Source organism: Ranitomeya variabilis, chromosome 6, assembly GCF_051348905.1.
Source record: "Ranitomeya variabilis isolate aRanVar5 chromosome 6, aRanVar5.hap1, whole genome shotgun sequence".
NCBI lineage: Eukaryota > Metazoa > Chordata > Amphibia > Anura > Dendrobatidae > Ranitomeya > Ranitomeya variabilis.
The window spans coordinates 512,145,675-512,155,372 of record NC_135237.1 but is presented as its reverse complement, the minus strand read 5'-3'; the positions used below and the strand labels follow the sequence as shown (position 1 = coordinate 512,155,372).

At 49.3% G+C, this 9,698-nt stretch overlaps 1 long non-coding RNA gene across 2 annotated transcripts; it reads left to right on the top strand.

Moving 5' to 3' along the window:
- The first annotated feature begins 256 nt into the window (after window positions 1-256).
- LOC143781458 (uncharacterized) lies at window positions 257-1,148 on the top strand. Of its 2 annotated transcripts, XR_013216719.1 has the most exons (4): window positions 257-413; window positions 498-567; window positions 765-817; window positions 969-1,148. It is a non-coding gene; the product is annotated as an uncharacterized LOC143781458 (long non-coding RNA). The 2 variants fall into 2 exon arrangements; XR_013216718.1 differs by having other exon boundaries at window positions 257-567.
- The last annotated feature ends 8,550 nt before the right edge of the window (window positions 1,149-9,698 follow it).

The following is a 9,698-nucleotide window of genomic DNA, read 5'->3' as shown; positions in this document are numbered from 1 at the left end:
TCACTGTGTCCCCTTGAGCTTGCCATACAAGCGCTGTCGGTTCCCTGTGCTGATTCCCTGTTAGCCCCTCAGCTCCTCTGCGCATGAGCCGGCCTCTCCGATCACATGACCTGATGACGTCACACGTCAGGTGACTCTTCCCTGTGTGCTCTTATACCCGGAAGTGCTGCGCTTCCCCTAGCAGCCCCGGGAGCTCCCTCCTGCACAGCAGCACAGCGTCCTCTCCACCCCTGACAGCGGCAACATCCAGGTAATACCATAACCGGTTCCAGCTCCCCGCTGGCTTGGCCTTTATCCACGTTGGCTTTAGTCCTATTTAACCCCCCTGCTCATAACTTCTGTCCACAGCGCTCCTCACTTTGCGAGTATCTCGCATTACCACAAGCGCCTATACTGCCGTCCAGTGCTTTCAGGTATGACTGACTTCCAGGCCCATGATAGCCTCCTGTGGTACCCTTAAAGCTGCCTCACACGGTCCCATATCTTTGCATTCACAGACGCATTGCTCTCCCGCTCCTCGGCTACACACACAGTGTGTGACTCATACACACTACCAGTGTCCTCCAGGTAAACTTCCCTGGACCATGGGTGCCCGTTTATCACTCAGCAGCAATCTGGTTTTAGGGTGGTCACCCCGTTAGTCATCATGGCATGCATTCCACAGGTTATCTCGTGTTCCGTCACTGTGCCATCCTCATGGTTTGTCCTTCTTGTCTTGTCTACCATGTACACTCTGATGCGTATAATTTCTTTCATGTTTACAGATAGCTCACTGTGCGTAGCCCTACACCTACTAGTGGAGGTTGGTCCACTTCCCGTATCCTTTACCTAGGACAGTGTGTGCTTTATATCTTATCATATCCATCACCAGATCACATCCCGATGTCTACTTATGCTACCTGTTCCATGTTACCCATGTTTATTTTCTCTCCTACCTAGTATATCCTTAACATGTGTACACTCTCCAGCACTCTGTTGAACAGGACTCACAACGCACGCTGATTCAGGCCGGATCCACCTTTTTCTGCCTTCTGCGCTGCATGCTACTATCGATATTTGTATGCAGACCGTCATTTTGTTTAGTATAATATGGATCATATTATTCATCATTTTGTTTTTGTATAATTGTGCAAACAGTATTTTCTTTTTTTAAAAAATATTTCTCTCATCTCTTTTGTATATACATTACAGCATTTGACAACCATATCTGATGAAGGTCTCAGTTGTCGAGACCGAAAACGTTTATATGTTGAGCTGGATGCACTAGAATAAAAATCTACTTTTTGAATCATTCTAAAAAAAAAAAAAAAAAAAAAAAAAAATTTGAATCATTCTACAAATTTCTCCTGAGTGCCAAGAATTATTATATTTGCTACTACGGGTTGGATCCCCTACTTGAGCACCTCCCAAGAATCCCTGAGTGCCGTGGCCAATACTTTCTATATTTCTGGAATGTAATTTTAGCTGGAATAGCTTGCAGACACCATGTTAGGGCTGGCGGAACACACCGAGTAAATATACAGATGTTATTTGGTGCGTTCGCAGCCCGGGGTCCACCGTGCAGGAAAAGAACCTGCTGCTGGCAAACGGCGGCACTATATGGCGGTAGAAGCGATCTCTGTTGCTTCACAGAGTCGCTACAAATAAAGAGCTGTGTCCTGTTAAACTCCACAGGAATACACAGTAACTGCTGAGTGGAAAGCGGCTTGTGGTCACGCAGTCAAGGAGGCAAACATACAATCTCCTCACCGGAGGAGCCGGTATTCTAGGTGGCTTATTTCAGCCAGGGCCCTGAAACCATACACACAATCTCCTCACCGGAGGAGCCGGTGTTCTAGGTGGCTTATTTCAACCGGGTCCCTGAATCCACACAAGCGTGACCACATTGGCGCAAAACACATAACTTGCATTGATACTAGCGCATGGCCGTGCGGCCATGCGAACCTTATATAGCTGCAGCAAGTACAAGACCTTCCTAGAAGGACCAATGAGAGGCTGCCACAGAGCCTGAGCACCTTCAGGACCTTCCTGGAGAACCAATGGGCTTTGCTGCAGTATCCAAGCATGTGACCCTCGATCTCCAATGAGAGATCTTACCCTGGGCATGCTCAGAAGGAGAAAAGCAGGACTTTGTCCCAAAAGCGTCTGCTCGCCGCTGCCCAGCACTGTCTTCAATGGCAGAAGCTGGAAAAGCAGCACTAACCCTTTGCACAGAATCAGACTGAGCGAGACGCTGGGACAGACGTCTCTGCTGAGCAGGCTCCACTGTGGCAGGAGAAGAATGGGAGACCGCAGCAGAGATGGCCCAAGATTCCCCTGTGCAGAGGCGGGAACTTGAACCCTAACATTACCCCCCCTAGGGCCCCCCCCTTGGACCTTGCTACGCTTGAAGGCAGCAATGAGCTGTGGAGCCCGAATGTGCTCAGCAGGCTCCCAGGACCTGTCTTCAGGACCATAACCCTTCCAGTCCACCAAATAAAATTTTTTGCCACGTACCACCTTGCACCCCCAAATAGCGTTCACATCGTAATCGTCTGTAGACGGACCCGATGTCCCGGCAGATGACTCGGAAAACCGAGACATGTATACGGGTTTCAAGAGGGACACAGGAAAGGTGTCGGTGATACCCAGGCGTGGTGGAAGGGCTAAACAGTAGACCACAGGGTTAACTTGTTCGAGGACCTTGAAAGGGCCCAAGTAGCGAGGTGCAAACTTAGTGGACTCAACTCGCAGCCTGATGTTACGGGCGGAGAGCCACACTAAATCGCCAGGAGCAAATGTCGGAGCGGGGCGCCGATGTGCATCGGCAGAGGACCTCATTCTCTCCTTGGTATTCTGAGTGCGGTCCCAAATATCCCGTGCCTCCACAGCCCAGTCTGCCACCCTGGAGTCAGCGGAAGACACGGGCATAGGCACAGGTACCCGCGGATGCTGACCATAGTTAAGGAGGAATGGGGTTTGTCCAGAGGAGTCGGCTATGGTGTTGTTCAGTGCAAACTCCACCCACGGTAGCAGGGAAGCCCAGTCATCCTGCCTGGCTGAGACAAAATGTCACAGATATGTGACCAAAGTCTGGTTGGCCCTCTGTACCAACCCATTCGTCTCGGGATGATATGCGGAAGAGAGATTCAACTCAATGCTGAGAAGACGACAAAGCTCTCTCCAGAACCGAGACGCAAACTGGGGACCCCGGTCACTGACAATTTTTTCCGGCATACCGTGTAGGCGGAAGATGTGTTTTATGAACAACGCTGCCAAGGCCCGTGCAGAAGGTAGCCGTGGAAGCGGCACCAAATGCACCATTTTAGAAAAATGATCGGTGATAACCCAAATGATGGTACAGCCACGAGACTTGGGCAAACCCACCACAAAGTCCATTCCGACCATCTCCCAGGGCCTGTCTGCCACTGGCAAGGGATAGAGTAACCAGCTGGCCTGTCGAGAAGACTTATTTTTGGCGCAGGAGACACACGCCCAAATATAATCTCTGACATCACAGACCATATGTGGCCACCAGTACGTCCTCGCCAGCAGTTCAGATGTCCTCTTTGTCCCAAAGTGTCCACCCACTCTGGACGAATGAGCCCGAGAGAGAGCCTCCGGTCGCAAATTAATGGATACAAAAGTCTTGCCCTGAGGCACAGACTCTAGCGAAACCGGAGCTACGGTTCTCAAGCTCTCAGAAGGGACAATTGTCACGGGGAGACTAGGTGAGCAAGAGCTAATAACCCGGGCCCCTGCAATTTCCCTCAGACTAGGGAAACCCTGACTGACCCTCTACCTGAAGTTTACACTGATGGTGTGCATGTCCAGGCCTCGAACCTCACCCTGTCTCCTGTTTCAACCCTAGGCTGAAACCTCCGCCCACCACCCAGTGTTGGTAATACACCAATACCAACAGTTAGCACAGACAAGGATAAAGGAAAATATACACCACGCCGCAGTCACTCAGGAATACACTATAAATGTACAGGGCAAAATAAATACAAATATAGGAAGGAGTAAATAAGACAAAGGAAAATACACCACCAGCAACAAATCTCCAATAACCAGCTCTCCACTCCAGACCGAGATAACAACGCACAAGACAGAAGCTATAATCGGCGACGCCCAATGATCAGGAGAACTATTTAAAGGCAATGGACATGGCCCAGCTTCCAATCCGAGGATCAGGTAAATTAACCCCGGAACAGCTAGATAAAATCTAGCTGACACCAATGAGCAAATAGTGATCAAAAGCGGAATTACCGCTGTCTGTCGAACGACCTGGTCTGAACAGCGTCCGACATGACAGTACCCCGCCTTCTACGAGGGACCCCAGGGCCCTCACGGCTTATAGGACCCGGCTTGGCTGGATGGCGATGATGAAAAAACCTGACCAGCCGATCCACATGAATATCCGAGGCTGGTACCCAGGACCTCTCCTCAGGCCCATAACCACGCCAGTGTACCAAGTACTGTAAAGTGCGACGCACTACACGAGAGTCAACCACCTTGGAGACTTCAAACTCCAAATTACTATCCACCAAGACTGGAGGTGACATAGGCGCCGCGTCCACAGAACCCACCACCTTCTTTAGAAGAGACCTGTGGAACACGTTGTGTATCTTATACACCGTAGGGAGCTCCAATCGGTACGCTACTGGGTTAATGATGGCGGTGACCCTAAATGGACCAATAAACCGTGGACCCAATTTAAGGGACAGTATTTTGAGTCTTATGTTTTTTGTGGATAACCACACCCAGTCATCCACACTCAGGTCCGGACCTGGCACACGCCTACTGTCAGCCACACGTTTGTACCTAGCACCCACACTGAACAGGCGCTGTTTAACTCTCCTCCAGACTGATGACAATTGTGCTCCTAACTGATTCTCCTCCGGAACGCCGGAAGAGCCCCTCTGACTCAAGGTACAAAATTGAGGATGTAGCCCGTAAACACAAAAAAACGGAGACTCCCCAGACGACTCCTGGTGGTGATTATTGATGGCAAACTCAGCCAAAGGAAGAAAGGTAGACCACTCCTCCTGGTTATCAGAGACAAAGCAGCGTAGGTACTGTTCCAAATTTTGGTTCATACGCTCAGTCTGACCATTTGACTGAGGATGGACCGCCGAAGAATGAGACAACTTGATCCCCAGCCGTGAGCAAAATGCTTTCCAAAATGTTGCCACAAACTGAGACCCCCTATCAGACACGATGTCAGATGGAACCCCATGAAGTCTGACCACCTCCTGCACAAATACCTGAGCCAGAGTCTTAGCGTTAGGCAATGAAGGCAAAGACATAAAGTGCGACATTTTAGAAAACCGATCAACAATCACCAAGATGACCGTGTTCCCAGCTGAGGAGGGCAAATCAGTGATGAAATCCATGGAGATTTCCGTCCATGGCTTACTAGGTACTTCAAGAGGAAGTAGTGTGCCAACAGGACGGGAGCGGGGCGTCTTAGCCCTAGCGCACGTGGTACAAGCTGACACGTATGAGACCACGTCCTGTCAGATCTTGGGCCACCAAAACCGACGTGACACCAACTCCAAGGTACCTCTAACCCCTGGGTGGCCAGCCAGGACAGCATCATGATGCTCCGCCAAAACCTTTAAGCGGAGATGAAGCGGTACAAAAGACTTGTTGATGGGAAGCTCAGATGGTACCTCCTCCTGAGCCTCGGCAATCTCAGCCTCAACCTCGGTAGTGAGAGCCGAAACCACAACACCCTTTTGGAGGATGGGTACTGGATCTTCCCAAGGTTCACCCCCCGGAAAACACCTGGACAGAGCATCCGCCTTAGTGTTTTTAGACCCCGGTCTGTAAGTGACAACAAAATTGAACCGCGTGAAAAACAATGCCCAGCGAGCCTGCCTGGGGGACAGACGCTTGGCTGACTCCAAATACAGCAGATTCTTATGATCGGTAATAACAGTAACCTGATGTACCGACCCCTCCAAGAAGTGTCGCCATTCCTCAAAGGCCAACTTGATTGCCAACAACTCCCTGTTGCCGATTTCGTAGTTACGTTCGGCGGACGACAGTTTCTTGGAGAAATAGGCGCACGGACGCAAACCACTCAAAGATGAGCCTTGAGATAGTACCGCCCCCACATCAACCTCAGATGCATCGACTTCCACAACAAAGGGTTTTGATATGTCTGGCTGCACAAGAATGGGGGCTGAAACAAAACTGTTCTTAAGAAATTCAAATGCGCGCACAGCAGCCTCAGGCCAAACGGAGAAATTGGTACCCTTTTTAGTCATGTCAGTTAGCGGTATAGCAATGATGGAAAAATCCTTGATAAATTTCCTATAGTAGTTAGAAAACCCAAGGAACCGCGGAAGTGCTTTCAGGCTATCAGGATGTTCCCAATGCAGCACCGCTTGCACCTTAGCGGCGTCCATTTTAAAACCAGAAGCAGACACAATATAACCCAAGAAATGCAACTCTTGAACAGAAAATACACATTTCTCAAGTTTAGCATACAGCTTATTCTCTCTGAGAAGCTGTAACACCTGCCTAACATGATTTAAATGAGCATCACGGTCGCAAGAATATATGAGGATGTCATCTAGGTACACGATAACGAATTTCCCCAAAACATGCGAGAACACATCATTGATGAAATGTTGGAACACTGCAGGTGCGTTAGTCAACCCAAAAGGCATCACCAAATTTTCAAAATGACCCTCAGGGGTATTAAAAGCCGTCTTCCACTCATCACCTTGACGGACTCTTACGAGGTTGTACGCCCCCCTGAGGTCAAGCTTGGTAAACCACTTAGCACCCGCCACCTGGTTGAACAAATCTGGTATCAGTGGCATCGGATATGGATCACGAACCGTAATCTGGTTCAACTCCCTGAAATCCAAACACAGGCATGATCCGCCATCTTTCTTCTTCACGAAGAAGAACCCTGCTGCCACCAGCGAGGATGACGGCCTGATGTGCCCTTTGCTCAAGCTTTCAGCAATGTAATCTTTTAACGCTTGTCTCTCCGGACCGGAGATGTTAAACATCCTTGCTTTAGGCAATTTGGCCCCTGGTTTAAACCTGATAGAACAGTCATAGGGACGATGTGGCGGCAACTCTGAGCAACCCTTCTCAGAGAACACATCCACAAAATCCAGAAGTGACTCCGGAATGCATGAAGTCACCGCAGCCACACATGTGGCCAGGCAATTCTCCTGGCAGAACTCGCTCCACTGAATTATGTCCTGAGTTTTCCAGTCAATTACCGGGTTGTGCATAGACAACCAAGGAAAACCCAAAACCACCTGAGCAGGAAGATTCCTGAGCACCTTACATGTAACCCGCTCGGAATGTAGAACTCCAATGTGGAGTTTCACCTCAGCCACAAATTCAGTAATCTCCCCCTGAGAGAGAGGAGCAGCATTGATGGTGACCACGTGGATAGGATGCGACAGTTTTTCAATCCTAAAACCTGTTGTGCGCGCAAACTCCTCATCAATGAGATTTGTGGCTGAACCACTATCCACAAAAACAGTAATTGGCCGCTCACTACCAGCGATTATAACCTTAGCAGGGAGCATGCATTGAGAAACCACCATGGAGGATATACATAAGCTCAGATTGGTCTCCTCCACACCCTCTGAGCTTAGAAGTTTTCTGCCGTTGCGTTTTTCTTAGACAGCAGAGGACAGATGTTAATAAAATGACCAGTTTTACCACAGTAAAAACAGGCTCCCTGCTTCCTGAGCTCAGGGGCTCGACGCTTCATATGTGACACCCCTGCGATTTGCATAGACTCCGTGGGCTCACCTGCAGCAACCTCACGTGAACCTAAACCCTCTCCCATAGGCGGTGTCTCATGCTCCCCCTGACGCAAACGGCGATCAATGCGGGACAACCAGACTCATGGCGTAATCTATGAGTAACAGAAGTAGGAGTCTTGTACATCAGAAGGGCTTTTTTAACCCTTCCAGAAATCCCATGTATAAACTGACTCCGCAATGCTGGATCATTCCATTGTGTATCGATCGCCCAGCGACGAAATTCAGAACTGTAATCCTCTGCAACTCGCTCCCCCTGGCGAATAGTGCGTATCTTAGATTCTGCTAGAGCCATTCTGTCAGGTTCATCGTAGATTTTTCCAAGAGAGGAAAAAAAACTCTCCACAGAGTCAAATGCAGCAGAATCAGATGGCAAAGAAAACATACATGCTTGGGGATCCCCGCTTAACAATGACAACACCAGGCCCACACGCTGAGCCTCATTACCCGAGGAGATCGGGCGCATGCGGAAATATAGTTTGCAAGCTTCTCGAAAAGAAACAAATTTACTGCGTTCCCCAGCACATTTTTCAGGCAAAGGAAATTTAGGCTCAGCAACTCTTCCTGTCGCTCCAGCTTGCACATTAGATACTGCTAGTCCCTGTTGCTGCACTGCCCCCCTCAACTCAGTGACCTGTAGGAACAGCGCCCTCAACTGGCGGGTTATGGAAGTCATGGGATCCATGACAAAACAAAAAAGAAACCCTTTTTTTTTTTTTATTGTTGTTGTTGGGCCGATTATAATGTCACGGGGAAACTAGGTGAGCGAGAGCTAATAACCCGGGCCCCTGCAATTTCCCTCAGACTAGGGAAACCCTGACTGACCCTCTACCTGAAGTTTCACTGATGGTGTGCATGTCCAGGCCTCGAACCTCACCCTGTCTCCTGTTTCAACCCTAGGCTGAAACCTAAACCTCCGCACACCACCCAGTGTTGGTAATACACCAATACCCACAGTTAGCACAGACAAGGATAAAGGAAAATATACACCACGCCGCAGTCACTCAGGAATACACTATAAATGTACAGGGCAAAATAAATACAAATATAGGAAGGAGTAAATAAGACAAAGGAAAATACACCACCAGCAACGAATCTCCAACAACCAGCTCTCCACTCCAGACCGAGATAACAACGCACAAGACAGAAGCTATAATCGGCGACGCGCAATTATCAGGAGAACTATTTAAAGGCAATGGGCATGGCCCAGCTTCCAATCCGAGGATCAGGTAAATTAACCCCGGAACAGCTAGATAAAATCTAGCCGACGCCAATGAGCAAATAGTGGTCAAAAGCGGAATTACCGCTGTCTGTCGAATGACCTGGTCTGAACAGCGTCCGACATGACAACAATAAGCCGAGGCTCCCCCTCCTCCTCCTCAGATGACACAACGGAGCGAGAGAGGGCATCAGCACGAACGTTCTTCTCCCCAGGGAGATAATGGAGGGTGAAGTGGAACCCGGGAGAAGAACAAGGACCATCTGGCCTGACGAGAATTCAGCCGCTGGGCTGTTTGTAAATAAACCAAATTTTTGTGGTCCGTGAAGACCTGGAAGGGAAAGCGAGCCCCCTCCAAAAGATGTCTCCACTCCGAAAAGGCTAACTTCATTGCTAGCAACTCCCTGTCCCCGATGGAATAATTCCTCTCCGCTGGTGTGAAGGTCTTGGAGAAGAAGAAGCAAGGATGCTTCCGACCTTGAGCATCCTTTTGGAAGAGGACTGCTCCTGCACCAACGGATGAGGCATCCACCTCCATTATAAACGGCTTATCAACATCGGGACGATGTAGGATAGGAGCGCTAGCAAAATGAGACTTAATAGAAGAAAAAGCCTTGGAGACCTCTTCAGACCACAATTTGGGATTTGCTCCCTTCTTGGTGAGGGCTACCAAGGGAGCTACCAAAGTTGAGAAG